Raw genomic sequence first — 15,288 nt, 5'->3', positions numbered from 1 at the left:
GATGACATGTCACATATTTTATAAGATACCGTCCTGTTGTCTTCTGTCAATATCCATACAGTCGTTGTGTTTCAGAGCTATTTGCTTATCGGTCATTTATAGCTAATGTTTCTAAGCTAGCTGAAAGCTAATGTCAACAAGTTAGTTGATGCACGGAGATCTTTATGCTATCTAACTAGATCCAATAATGGACTACGAGGCATTCAAATGCTGATGTTCATGGCTTCAGGTATTACTTAAGTAGAATTTGGGATTTTTGTGCCATTGAGTGTCTACTGTGTCGTGTGTCGAGTCGACACAGGCTATCACAAGTACAGTCTCCGAGGATGTCATTTGTTGTTTTTGGGTAGTATACAATGGTGATGTTACCTGCTCATTTCTTGTTAAGCTGACATTAAGCTTGCATTACTCGTGTATCTTTACGATAGCTAGATTCACAATGAACTGCGAGGCATTGAAATGGTGATGTTCATGTTGTCATTTTTCTGTTCGGATCTAGGTTCTAGCTATTTTAAAGCAGATTGTTGGTGGAGACCGCTACAGCAGGCTGGTGCAGACTGGTGGTGTTGGTGGGGACCGCTACAGCCATCGGAAGGGATTTGGCAGGAGGTGGAGCCTTCTTTGCTTGACTTTTACTGCCAAGGTAGCTTTTTCCCTTCCCATGGTTCTTCCCTTTCATTATTGATGCATTTACCTGCAATCCTGAGCCTCAACCTGGTGTATTTGGTGATCACTCTCCTCTTGACATCATGGCAGGATGGAAGGTTTGATTTCACAGTCATGGCCTCTTCCACTAGTTCACTGACTGAGCACTCCATTAGGGCTTCTGATGTCCTGGCCCGGAACAGCTGCTCAACGTGCTGCAGTAAAGAGAATACATCCGCAGATGGCTGGTGAAGTGCGCCCTCTCTGTACTCCTTCATCTGCAGCAGTGTGGCGTTGTCCGGTATAGCGTCGTCACTGTTCCTTAAGGCAGGCTTACAGGCCGAACACAAAGAGCCGCCTAGTACACCCTTGATGACGTATCCGGCCAGATGGTATAGCACACAGGACTCCGCTTTTGTGAGTGCATTTGGTGGATGGGTGGCTGGTGGTGGTGGTGTGTCTACCAAGTGCTAGAATCATAGTTGTCATCTGTTGTAATTATTCACTTGGTCATAATGATAGCACAGATTCATTGAAAATCACTTCTTTCAATCAGCAGTGACTGGCTGTGAAATATTTAACCGTCCAGATCCAGTTCAACATTTGACTAATATCACTGTTTTTGTCTTTTGTATTCCCATTGAGTTGTGTTACAGGTGGAAATGATTCTGCTCCTACTGCATGAGACTGCTGCTGTTGATGGGAAGTGCTTTTGCCAGAAATGGCTTAGTTGCAGGTGGTGGCTTTCTTGAGTTGCACTGATAAGGTAACCTAACTAACCTTTTGAGGACCCTTACAGTAAGTAATATTATATCTGTGTCTAACATTTTGTATTTCCGGTGATTGAGGTCTTTAGCTGCAAAATGTACAGGACTTTGGTCAGACTAGTAGGGCCGGATATATGTGCACAGCAACATAGTTGTCTTTTTTTTGTTTCTATACGCCATCCCAATGGAATTCAAATGAAACGACGGTAACAAGAGAATAAAAGTGCCTTTCAAAACATTCCAGGATCAGAGAGAAGTAATAATAAAACGAAGACACATTAACACATTTTTAACAAAAATAAAACGGTAGTTAAAAAGTCCTAAGGAATAGGCTAACTGAAACAAATGAGTTTTTAGTCTGCATTTGAACTTGGGTAATGAGTCAGGGGGCAGTGCATTCCAGAGCTGAGGAGCAGAGCAACTGAAAAGCTCTATTCCCCATGGTACTGAGATGGGCAGAGGGACAGAGAGGAGGAGGACAAACCGAGGTAGCGAGAGGGAATGGCAAGGCAAGATTGTTGCAAGATTGTGAATGGCCTGGAAGGTGTGCAGGACAGGAGTATTTTAAGAAGCACAGGGTATTGAGCACTCAGAGACATAGCCAAGGTAAAAATGGAAGACGCCGAACAACCATTCAACAAGTTAATTGAGTCAAGACTGGGTCAAGAAATACCCGAGGACAGTTTTCAAAGGTATGGACTAGTGAAAGTGACTGTTGACAGACAGGGTGTCAAGACAATGGTATTTGTGTCGTATTCGTGGGTAAGCGGTTAGGGTGTCAGACTTGTAGCCCAAAGGATGCTGGTTCGACTCCGACCCGCCAGGTTGGTGCGGGGAGTAATTAACCAGTGCTCTCCCCCATCCTCCTCCCTGACTGAGGTACCCTGATCATGGTACCGTCCCGCCACACTGCGCCATTGGGGACTGCCCCCTTGCATGGATGAGGCAGAAATGCAATTTTCTAGTGTGCAGTGTTCACTTGAATTTTGTGGAGTACTGTGTCACAGTGAATTTAAATGTATTACTTTAATAAATGTTAATGACAAGTATGAATGGGCAGCATAGTTGCAATGCCTAGTCTTGCCACCCTAAGATCAGATAACTAACTTTTAGTGTCTGTTTTCACCCTTGTAAGATCAGATAACTAACTTTTAGTGTCTGTTTTCACAGAAATTTGTCTAGCGTGACACTTCTCCACAATCCACATGTAAACAGGCATTTAAAAACAATATGGCCATTGGTCTTGTCCTCTAGGTCCTCTAGGCCCAAGCTGTTAGGGCAGCACAGTACAATAAATTAAGTTGCCAAAAAAAACCCTTAAAATATCCCTCTGTGGTATTAAAAAAATTATGCTTTCCATGTAGATGTGTGCCTTCTACTGTTCTCCACTTCTGTGAAGCAATACTATAGGATGAGGGTGAAAATGGTGTTTATATTTATTTATTTTTTCAGCAGCAAGACATTCTAAAATTTCTTCCAGAAGGGAGGAACGCTAATTATTGGTTTAGCAAAGGGTCCAGAGCAATCTTGTCCGCCATTCTTGCTGTGTGATCCATTTAACTTTCCAATAAATGTCCCTCCAGGGTGTGGCCTACCATTTTGGCACTGTACCTTTAAACAAAGTCTTGGGTAGGCTGTGGCAGAGCCATCTAATAACAGAGTTGCGCAAACCGGGGACCAGGAAGTCGGTTGGTGATGTGATTCGCGTAGATTAAAGTGTTTCTTAACAGTAAACTTCTGTTCGTTGGAAACTAACACAGAACCATCACATACCAAACAAAGATTAAGTACAAACAAATTACATGACCTTTACCACATTTTCTGTGTTATACCGCCACCTCCTGGAACTAAGTAACTTCTAATAGAACTAAAGTCAATGGGGATTTCCATGTTAACTCTCCGTGAGGCTCCATGAGAGCCGCCATTGCTGTGGAAAGATTGGTCCATAGAGGTCTATGGGAGTGGCGTAACTCTGATATTAGATGGCTCTGGGCTGTGGCATTCCAACAAATATAAATTGGTTCTAATTGGCCCAAAATGTGCTTAGGAAATATCCCTATGCCATTATATCTCCTGCATGAAACGTTGATGTAAGACAGAGTTGATCCATCTTTTCATGTTGTTATCGACAAAATTCTGTCAATTCCACCTGAGAGTGTAGATGTAGATATCAAGACTCATCAGACTAGGCAACATTTTTCCGATCTTTTAGTGTCGTTTATGGTGAGCCAGTCGAAATTGTTGCCTCATTTTCCTGTTCTTGGCTGACAGGAGTGGCACCAAATGTGTTTTTCTGCTGCTGTAACCCATTTGCCTCAAGATGTGCTGTGTAATCAGGGATTCTCTTATGCATACCTTTGTTGTACTGAGTGGTTATTTGACTTAATGTTGCCTTTGTATCAGCTCCAACCAGTCTGGCTATTCTCCTCTGCCATCAACAAGACATTTTTGCCCACAGAATCGCTGCTCACTGTATTCCCCCCCCCCACCACCCCCCACCCCCTTACCATTGTTTGTTAACCCCAGAGATGGTTATGTGTGAATATCCCAGCAGATCAGTCTTTTCTGAAATATTCAAATCAATCCCTTTCAGCACCAACAGCCATGCCATGTATATAAATAAATCTCTCTCTTTTTTCTTCTCCTGTCTGCTCCTCTCTGGTCATAGGTTGATGCTTTCAATGCATTGGAAGTTCCAGCATGTTCCAGTGAATTCCAATTCTTCATGCATTATTGATTTCACACACACACACACACACACACACACACACACGTCTTGTCATGTACACAGACATGCCGTTTTATTCATAGTTATTTTGTTTGGGCTGTTTATGTTTCTATTTGGAGTATTTTTTTTCTTTCAAATAAAAGATTGAACCATTGAACCAAGCACAGGTTGTACAGCTGTGGGTTATTTACTTCATGTTCATGTTCATTTGCATCCTGCATTGAGTGGTTTGACAGGTCTGATGATGACCAGCATCATAAAGGCTGAAATTAACAAATGCTATATTACTGTAGGCCTACAACTGGGACATGCTGGGTTTATGTATTTATCTTTTTATGTATTGGAAGTATTTTATCCATTAAAATATCCTACTGCAAATCTGCTGAATCCAAAACAAATAGACATTATCAAGGGCTACGGACTAGCATCTCAATGGTAAGTAATGGAGCTTCCTAGCTAAGATGACGTTTCCCTCCCAAAGTGTAACTGCAATGATATTACCGTATTACGGTACTGACACTTCAATGTTTTTATATGACAATGAAGGCCATAAAATGGCCTACAAAAAACAAAACGAACTCGTTCTTTTGGGGGCGGCATAATATGATATAATTACCGTTAAAGGACGCTCTCGCTCAATGAAATGTATTGACAGCTCCCGGTGTATAGGACCCTTCTGCGGTGGGCGTAGACTACGCAAACCACGTGACCACTCGTCGGCAAAGATCAAAGGATGATCCAACTCTTTTCTCTACAGCTCTGGCCTGGCATATCAGTCATCTAGCTCTAAACACTGACGTTTGCCGAATGTCCAAAAAGGATTAGCTGCCATCTATGCTAGCAAGGGTCGCTAGCTTGTCCTCCAAACCAGTTAAAAGCCATGACATGACATAACATGAATTAATACGTACTGAAACGCCTGTCAAGAGACCTAATGGCACTTAGTCATGAACAAACATCTGAAATACCGTAGGCTAGATGTTAGCGATCTCCAAAGGAAAATTACCTCAAGAAATGTTGCCTCAGCTTGTAGCACAGGTAAACACAACAAAGAACAATGTAAGTGAGTAGGCCTACAGTGTAGCCTAGTTATTAGGTAAAAGTATAACAATCGTTTTACTTACCTCAATGCAAATTATTTACACAGCACAATATCCTAGTTCAGTAGTAGATCGAGTCCAGGTTCGTTACTAGACTACTGTACTGTCCCGCCGAAAAGTTTCCTAGGATGAAGTCGGTCTCACCTAAATGAGCATGCGTGTCAACCGTCTCCGTAGGGCAGGGCCGCTGTCATCTTTGCCTTGGGCCCTAGGTTTTAAAAAAGCCCCCCCACCCGAACAAAATGTTTTCTGGTAATATTCCAACTTGCCGGGAAAGAACCATAAAGTATCTGTAGCTCTGCCCTCCTGCACCACCGATTTTGTTATTTGGGTGGCATTCCAGTGAAAAGCCAGAATATCTCTGGCATTATTCCCACGTTGCCATTAATTTGCCGGAATCAACTGAAATCGTACATTCCCCAGAGAAATGCCAGAAAGATCCAGAAAGATGCCGGAGGGTTTTGCTATCTGGGACTGAACCTGTATACTTCCACTTCATGAGGTTAACTAGTCCATTCAAATACACATGCATGATCTTGTTGATGTTGAAAGAAAAGGGAGAAGGATGTTTATTTTCATTGGGTTGATTACTGTGTAGTGTGTACGTGTTGGGGGAGCCCTGTTTGCCCTTTATCTGTCTTGAGAAGACATGATTGCTTATATCAGCCTGGCGTAATTATGGAATAGAGTGTTATTTGTCTTAACTCATGGTTAGTCACACATTTCTTTTCTGCTCTTTTGTTCTTCTCTTCTGGCATCTTGTCTGATTCTGAGTTGACTGCCACCCTCTTTGTTTTTCAAAACATGAATTGTTCATAGCATGGAGCTGCATTCTTCCAGGAATCCTTTGTTCAAAGCAGAAAGACAGACACAATTTGACAGTGTTATTAGGACCCAAAGAAAAACAAATCACAAAGGCATCTCACTGATGAGTGACTGTCAGTGATTCCTATTATCACTGTGAGATGGGCTTTTTTTAGTCTATCCCAGAAGAAAAGCGTGACAGCCACTTTGCCTGTGATTTGTTTACATGTTTGCCGCCCTTTATCCTGGATATTATTTATGTTCACCCTCAGAGATGCAACCCAAAAATCATGAATCTGTGACACTTGGCTGTGTGGGTAAATGCACATTTGAATGATTGACTTGAGGATCCACCTACCTAACTGTCTGCCACCCCTACTCCATCCAATATGCGGTCCTGTGAGGATGAATTGACACACTGCCAACATGATGGAGGATGGGAATGGCTGCAACAAAACTGGAAACTATATTGTAGGAGGTGGACTTTTGGGAATATAGAAATCCAGAGTTTAGGACTGTTTAAGAAAAAAGTATCCTACTGCAGTGTTGGCTGCCTCCATTTGTACTTATGCCCCATAATTTGTCAAATGCATAAACCAAGGGGCCTTTAGCTAACCAGTTGAAGGCTTAATAAATATTTCTTTTGTGCTCCCTGTCCAAAGTAGAGTGGTGCAGATATACTATTTAGACAGATGCGAAAGGGAGGTGGTGTCTCAGTAAGATTTACAGGAATAGTTTCAGACCTGTCAGTGCCACGTTCATACCTGTTACTGTAAACAACAATCTGATCTCCATAAAATTCCCATTCCCCGCAAAATACTAATTTGAACAATGTTCCCATTCAGCAAAGTAGTGTTTGTTGTAGCTAGCTGGCTGGCTGCTCACTCTCCCTGTCGGTGAGGATGAGCATGATTGACAGCCTCATCTGAGATCTTGGAGACCTCTGGGCTAATTAGTCAGTCCCAGCATTCGTTCCCAGAGATGTTTGTTGCCAGCAAAACTCGGCTCCAAATGGATGAAAATGGATTTCTCTTCTAGTCAGGCATTCATTGCGCAGAGACACAATGAATCTCTTCATTTGCTTCAGAATGTCATAAATAAATGAATAAATAAATACACAAGAACTTAGATAAATAAATACATTGTGGATGAATGTTGAGAGATGTGGCAGGTGGTAAAGGTCTAATGCTCTTATGCATAGTCTGTGCATACCATACTATGTTAACACAACATGGAAGAAACATACAGTAATGTTATTGTTTTTGTGAAATTGGTTTGATATTTTCTTTGTGCCAGAAGTTTGAAGGCGTAGCAATTTAGTGACTCGAACAGATCATTCTGTTTGTAGAAAACAGTCTGTACCAGAGGCTTTGAAAGTGCTTCCTATTTCATACAACGGAGTTTGGAGGCTTTTAGAATTTTTTTGTTTCCATGGTGAGAAATGGTGAATGAACACATTCTCCTTCCTGTCTATTTTCAAATGCAACCTTAGCTTTTCCGAAATATTTTGACCTGTGCGTAATCACGATGAAGGGAAAGGAGCTTTATATACTGTAAATTCAAAAGTGTCACCTGAAATTGTCATAGCATAACATAGCGCCTCACAAGATGAGTCTTCTTGAGTCTTCATCATTTTTGTAAAGCCTTATAAATGTTAAAGCCCTTATTGAAGCCCTTTATACATTTGTTCACATGGAGGTTCATGGAAAGTTTTTCATAAAAAGAATTACAGCAGTAGGATAATAATCATGTTCTAAAAGGCACTTCGCTCTGACTGCATAAAAGGGCCCTCTGGGACTTACTGCAGTTTTGATTAAAAGCCACAGATAAACAATTCACCTTTGAACCTCTCATTGAAATGTAGCAGTGAAAAAGCAGATAGTTATCTTTTTCAGCTCTTCTAAAGGAAAAGTGCTAGGGGCGAACACTGTGGAATGTTGACCGTTATCACTTGATGTTGTTTTTATAAATAGTATTATTTAAACACAATATACTGGTAAACCACCCTGACAATAATGTTGTGCATCAGAGACTAGGCTTTTTGCAGCTTATTCTGTTTGCAAGCTCCATACCCCATATTGTTTTTTATTCTGACTGGCTGTAATTTATGTGCCTTTGTCAACAAAGTGTTTGCCTCAATTGTCTTTGCACAAACACATAGCGAGAGAGGCCATTGAAATGATATGGGGATGTGAACAGCCCTTTGTAAGTGTACCTGCCGAGGACACACTTAATTTGCAGTGGACCACTAATGCAGAGAGGCCCTCTCTTAGTCTCCATCCGGAGTCCATTTGTCTCAGCCACCAATGTCCTTTTATTTGCATGTTTACTTGACTCTCTCGTGGTCGAGTTTTCCGTTCTCAGACACACTAATTCAGTCTGTCTAGCCCTGTGTTTATCTCCCCAGCACAGGGATTAGAAATGTAATTACAACAAGCAGATGACATTTTTGTCAATTTTGCCTCAGAGTATGCTGACATCAAACTGAACAGACGTAAGCCAGGCTGAAGGTTCATATGTCGGTGTCTTGTTTTGCAAACTCAAATGGTTTGAGTGGAAATCCATCTGAAAAGTTATGAATTCGAAGAATGCTTGCATTTTTCATTATTTTTTCACAGACCCACCATTATTCTCTGTTCATAGATACAAGTAAACGTATTTACGAGGATTTCCCAGGATGTTGCTGCCTAGTGTCTCTGATCAATTTTCCATTTAACAACAACAATGATCAGGTTGCAATTGGTAGACTTAAAGCAATGCCACTGAATTCACCAGCAATGAAAAAGTGGTCAGATTGATGTAGGAAAACCTATAGATCAGTTCTTGAATGTTTTATCATGTGTTTATATCAAGACATTATTGGCCTCCTTCCTATGAGCTGGTAAGTAGCCTACTAATAGAGATGAAAGGGGAAACATCACACATTTTTTCCCTTTTCATGGAACTGTTCTGATCATGTTAATATACAGTATGTGAATCTTAGCTTTGGCACAAGTAGATTCAGAAGAAGAACATGTTAAAATCAACACTTAATGGATATAATTATGGCAGAGTTAAAGTGCCCATAATAATGTTCCATTGTATAACAGTACCTCCCACTAGCAGTTTGGTTGGTTTTTGCAACAAACCAATATTAATCTTTAGTGCTGCTAACTGAAAATATACCAATTTATAATAGCGGAGGCCCAGGGCCGGTTATAAGCATAGGCCGGTTAGGCGGTCGCCTAGAGCGCAATGTGAAGAAAGAGCGCCGAAATGGCGCTCTCCGATGCGTAATTTTGCGATGTGGAGGTTTTTTTTATGAAGTCGCAATCAACAAAGCATGGCGAAAGCGCTCCTCACGGCAAAGCGCCCCTCAGCCAATAGTAATATCGCTTTCAACTGTCTCTGGGAAGTCTGTGAACCAATAAACAGACAGTCCTGAGAAAGGGGGCGGGAAGAGTGACAGCTTGCGATCTATTTTGAATTTGGAGACTCATTCGAGAGACAGAGGGCAAGCGCGAACAGCACGCTCTGCTGGGTGGAGAATTGTTATGTTCTCATTAAACCAGTCATTGCATGATACAGGAGTTGCAGAGGGTGTTTTGGAAGTATGTGATTTAATCAGCAACCGTTTGTGATAATGTAAAGCCTAATAGTTATGAGGCTACTGTTTGGAATTAGAGGGAAAAAGAGCTTTGCTTTTGATCTGAGAAATCGCTAGTTAGCATGCTAACATTAGCCAAGTATGCCAAGCAATGAAATCATAGCCTTTCTACCTATAGCCGTCCCACAGGCTATTCGCCCCATTATACAAAATTTGGCCGCAGTTCAATGGATTTGCATTAGGGGCGCTGTTCAGACAGAGCAGATTGGGGTTCCCCTATTGGGCTGGGGCTAATCGCCCACAATAAGTCCTCCCTAGCAGCTGAAACCTGGACATATTACGGTCGTCTCTGACTGCAAATTAAACATTAAAATTTAAAACACAGTAACCTAGGAGTTATATCCGTCTAGTTTCTTACAGCTTCGACATTTGTGAGTCAGTCTTCACTAGCTTCTAGCTAAGGAAATGACGACATCCAATTGGTGAATGGGGAACTAAACCGGATGCTAACGTCGGCGAGACGTAGCCTAGCCACAAGCTAACTGACAAACGTGAGGCCAACAACTCGGCCGATCGTGATGTACGCCACAAATAGACCAATCGACCTCATATTTAGACACTACAATGTTGATTTCTGCCTTCGATTTTCATCAGTTAAGAAATCTAGCGTCGGATTAACACATTTTTAAGGTAGTAAAGCGAGTTGCCGCCATGTTTGTTTTCCAGAATCACCCGGGTAGAGAGCTCACGTGCAGCATTCTGGGTAATTGAGTTTCACGTTATTCATGCACAAAATGCATGTTTTTAAAAAAATGCAATGAGTTTAAAAAATCAAACCAAATGCCATTTGGAAGGGCCATTTACACTTCCTTTAGGAAAAATAAAATGAAAACCGGTGACCTTCCATATCGGACACATCAGTTGCGTCTATTGTGGAGCTTCATAGGACCCCCATTCATTCTGACGGCTCTCCTCTGCTTGAACATCGCCGCCCCGTGGACAGTACCACCCGGAAGAAGCTGCCAGTTTGGCCTCTCCTCTATAAATCCTCTCTGATGAAATCCAGTAAAGTAGCTGTTAGTAGCCTACTCACTAACACCCACCTGACATCCTAATACTAGCTTAGGTTGACAAGCAATGTAAAGTAAGACTGGTGCCATGTTTAAAACAAGTTTAGCTGCCATATCTCCTTCCATCCACTTGAATGAATTACCTGCTTGTTGTAAGCTTAAAAAAAACACTGTTTCCAGACCAGAATGACATATAGGCCTACATTAATCATGTAACAGAACCACGCACAGCATGTTTTCATGCTGAGTGATGTAGTATTGCAGACAAGTGAGGCTATTTACTATATTTTGTATATTATGAAATTCAAAAGCGTGTAAGCCTGTCACGATATACGATAAGTCAATAAATCGGACGATAACTTTTTACAAGAACGATCACTTTTCTGGCCCCGATTAGTAACGATAAGTTATTTGCGTGGTTTTGTTTTCCCTCTCTCCCTTTCTCTACCGTAGCCGTAAGACTACTGATGGCGCGTTATAGGTCAACGCAGCGCAATGCCGCTTAAATGTTGTAATTTTAAGTTTCAGTGCAGTTCTGGTTGGGAAAAAGTGCATTGATCTGGCTACTTGCGTCTTTGAAATAGAACGCTGGTGTTCCCGCGCGTCGCTTATAAGCCTCCACAAAGAATCAGCGCTAGAGACTAGGAGCGCAATATTCTTCCAGTCTCAGTCAGCGCATCTGCAACGTTCCTCAGAGAGGGTAATGAACAGCTCCAACACTGAGGCAAATGTTCATTTGGAAACATGCGCAGCAACCCAATATCCACAACGAAGACGTGTTTGTGCCGAAATAGTGGTGCCGTCGCGACAAACTTGCTCTGAGGCTGTTATTTTAAACCTCGCCGAGTTTCCACTATTATTTCAATGCGCCTCCTACCCCGACGTTCGTTGTCTGTTCTTTTTGTGATTTTCGCTATATTTCTTGTTTATTTAGACCTAACAATATGAGTAGGCAGTCCGCAAGCAAATCATGAAGATAAGATTTGTGGATTTATATCTGTCACACCAGGAGAATGTGAACGGTTGAGCGCGCTACAGGGGAAACAGAGGCATGGCGACTCATAACTCAGAAGAATCAATGTATGGGCGTTCATAAAGGACTTTAAAGTGCGCAGAATTGCAACTTGTTCCAGTCGAGGGTATCGGAGAGAGAGAACGCGAGAGAGAGAGAGAGAGAGAGAGAGAGAGAGAGAGAGAGAGAGAGAGAGAGAGAGAGAGAGATGGAACTTGTGCATCTGTTCATGCTCTTTTGCTTTTTGCTGATGTTGAAATGCCTTTAACAGGGCTGATTTGGGTTTTGACTGACAATTAGCTAGTAACAACGTGCATTTGTCTGAAATAAGCTGTCTAAGTAATAATTTGTGAATTAACAATACCCCACCAGTAGGTTATTTTACATCACACCATGGATAGGCCTAAGCCATTCAGTGTGCTTGAGAAAGATAAATAACAGAAAATGTTAAAGAAAGACTATATAACTTACCTTAATAATAAATACAAAAAAGCCTATTTAGAGCCTATTGTGCTCCATGAGGATGTATTTAAAAACATATATATATATATATCCCCCGCCGTGATGCTTTAAAAATGTGAAGGGGTGTAGTCACATTGTTATTGCATTTTTACGTCATTATATTGTTTGACACATTTCTTCTTGGAGCAGGCGTCAATCTTAATTATTTAAACCTCTGAGTCTGCTGGCCCAAGTGTTACATTCAATGTTTCAAGAAGGAGGCCGGACCTTGCATAGCAGTGTTTTTTATTACACATTATATTGTTTGAAAATGGCGCGAGAGACAATATTATCGATTATCGCAATAATTTCTTGTTATCGTTATCGTCTGGCAAAATTTGTTATCGTGACAGGCCTAAAAGCGTGACAGCTTTTCTCCCTTTCTCTCACCCTGTCCCTCCAGTTCAAACACATAGATAGCCCCCTTCTCATTCTCCTAGGCCTACTCACAAATGCACCACTATTTCCAGTACAGAAATGAAATTGGTTTGGAATCATAGACAGCACAAATGTGTAGCTTATTAAAATTGTTATGCTGCCATGCTTTGTGATGCTGTAGGTAGTGTAGATAGGCTATCAATGCAGACCTCCTTGGTAGGCCTATTGTCTACACATGCATTTGACATGCAAATTTACTGTACCACTCTCCTGGCATTTCAATTCCATTTTACAATTCAAACACATTGATAACCTCCCTCTCATCTGGGGTTGGGGGCAGCACCACCATTACATCCAAGACACCACACAGTGAAGGTACTTTCATGCGACTCAATCTGATGTGTTGGTCGGCTGTCCAAAAGAACCAGAAATCCATTTGATGCAAAACAGTTATTGTTCTTGATGCTATTTAGTTAAGCTTACTACCGGTATTACTCTTGTGTTCTGTAAGGTATAAAAAAAAAAGGGGGGGGGGGGGGGGGGCGCCAGAACTCAAACTCGCCTAGGGCGCCAAATAAGCCAGAACCGGCCCTGCGGAGGCCAGTGGTAAGGTGGTCCTTTTATTTTCTTTCTCTTATCCTTACACAAATAACTGATGGGGTTAGCTGGTGTTCAGGCTACCCTTGGGATACTCCATTCAGACACACTGCTCAGGAGCCTAATAGCAGTGAGGCATATGCAGCCTACTTTTCCTTTGTGCAAATTGAGCTTGTGATTCAGTTCACTTAGCCCGCAAATATCGCTTTGCTCGTCATACTAGCTTATCTATTTTAACAATTTACAACACCAAAAGTAGCCAAGTCATATTTCACTATTCTCTATTCTGTGACTGACTATTCAATTATGTTCTATTAATGAACAATACAAACATATTTACCTGTCAAGAAAGAAACAGGCAACCTGTTTCTGTTTCTCAATAGCTATTCCTGAGTTACTCCCAGGGAAAATCAGAAATATTCACCCTCATTTTCTGATGCCTTTCACACATTGCCTTTTTAATCCCATTTTAACTTGAAAATGAAGACTCATTGTGGAAAGAGAATAGTTTTGAACTCCTGTTCTAACTGGACTGTGTAATCTATGTTTTCCAATTTGCTGGGAGGTGATGAGCGGCAAATTTGTTTGACTAAATTCTGCATTATGTTCTCACTGAAAGAGCAATTTCGATAGACAGATCTGTCATTCACAGCTCCTTGTGTTAGCGAAGGATGTTTTTGGAAAATGGTGGCACAAATATGGATGCCATTAACTTTTGACTCTGACTCTGTATTGTAAATCTAAATTAGATTCTGAGTTTACAGGAACATGTTGTTTTGTTTGTAGAGGTAATTACACATGAAATCAAGGTATGCTTGTGAGGATAAATCCATTCTGGCAATTAGCAACTTGGGCATTGTGCTTCTAACACAATGTTGGTAAACATGTTGGTAAGACTTTTTCTGAGTTTCTGAAGCACTGCAGAGCATCACCATGTCGCATTGCATATAAACCTCAGGGGAGTAAGGTGGCTGCAGTAAGACACTGCAGTTGCTCTCCTCCAGTTGTACCCACTGGGACCCTCCTCTCCGACAACAGAACTTTGCCCCAATTGGCTAAAGGCTTCACGCGTGTGCAGAAAATTAGTATTACATCTGCTGTTAGCAGCCAGAAAAGCCAAACACCTTGGGACAAATCATGGTAGTCAGCCAACATCTTCTCCACCAAATGTGAACCATGGTTTTCAGCCATGCTTATTTCCACAGTCAGATATTGAATACTGCACTGACAGCAATTTGGATTATTAAGCTAATGAAGCTGTTTCTCTGTAGGGATATATGTTTTTTTCAAGTTCTGTCGATGAATGTTGACAACTATATTAATTGAATTCTGAGTAAAACGTTGGACCTAAAATATATATGAGGAAAGTAGGACTCGGACCAAAGAAAAAAAAAGATGCTGTCCTTGAATAGCTTGCTAATGGAGAGGAAATGTTAGAGCCAGTCATCAGAGAGAACAGAGATGCACCAGTGTCATCTTTGGGGCTGCTGCACTAGCTCTCCTGCACCTCTGCAGAGCAGCAGTTAAATCACCAGACTGATGTTCCAGGCCCAACAGAAAAGTGCTCTTCATGCACTTCCTCTCCCTGTTCCTCCACTGAAGCATTGGGAACATCAGCGAGTTCATCCCTCCCGTATCCCGCGTACCGTATGACCATATCTGGTTTATAAGCCCTGCTGTTCCACCCCAGCCCACAGTAACGATCGCTCCACTGATGTTCATGCGACAGCTTTTCTGTCCCAGTGTGAGAGAAGGCCTGAGTTAAAGGGTACCATCTTCCTTTACTACACTCCATGTAATTTCAAGAGATGTGCAACACCCTTCGATCCAGCACGCCGCCCCCGCATTCCCTCTCCTCGTCCTCCTCCTCCATCGTTCCCCTCTTCCTGCCTCTGCAAGAGCTAGTGAACATTTCCTGAAAGTGTGTGACCCAGATTTCTCCTACCCATTTCCATTCTTCTGATGTTCTCTCCAGGTGTGCGCTACCAGGTCCTCCTCTTCTCCCAGTCCTCTTAGCAACAGTTGTTATTCTTAATGTTTCAAGGTGTGTGTGTGTGTGTGTGCGTGTGCATGTTTGTGTGTGTGTGTCTGTGTGCGTGT

General features: G+C 41.8%; 1 protein-coding gene and 1 long non-coding RNA gene across 4 annotated transcripts in view; both read left to right on the top strand.

Moving 5' to 3' along the window:
- The window catches only part of galntl6 (polypeptide N-acetylgalactosaminyltransferase like 6), a 251,250-nt gene that overhangs the window by 16,513 nt on the left and 219,449 nt on the right, over positions 1–15,288 (top strand). The window lies entirely within an intron of this gene.
- LOC134443059 (uncharacterized) lies at positions 161–4,252 on the top strand. Its single transcript, XR_010033551.1, has 3 exons — positions 161–1,062; positions 1,302–1,411; positions 4,081–4,252. It is a non-coding gene; the product is annotated as an uncharacterized LOC134443059 (long non-coding RNA).

This window comes from Engraulis encrasicolus, unplaced genomic scaffold, assembly GCF_034702125.1.
Source record: "Engraulis encrasicolus isolate BLACKSEA-1 unplaced genomic scaffold, IST_EnEncr_1.0 scaffold_27_np1212, whole genome shotgun sequence".
NCBI lineage: Eukaryota > Metazoa > Chordata > Actinopteri > Clupeiformes > Engraulidae > Engraulis > Engraulis encrasicolus.
Note: the sequence above shows the minus strand (reverse complement) of the source record. Positions and strands in the feature narration are given on the sequence as shown.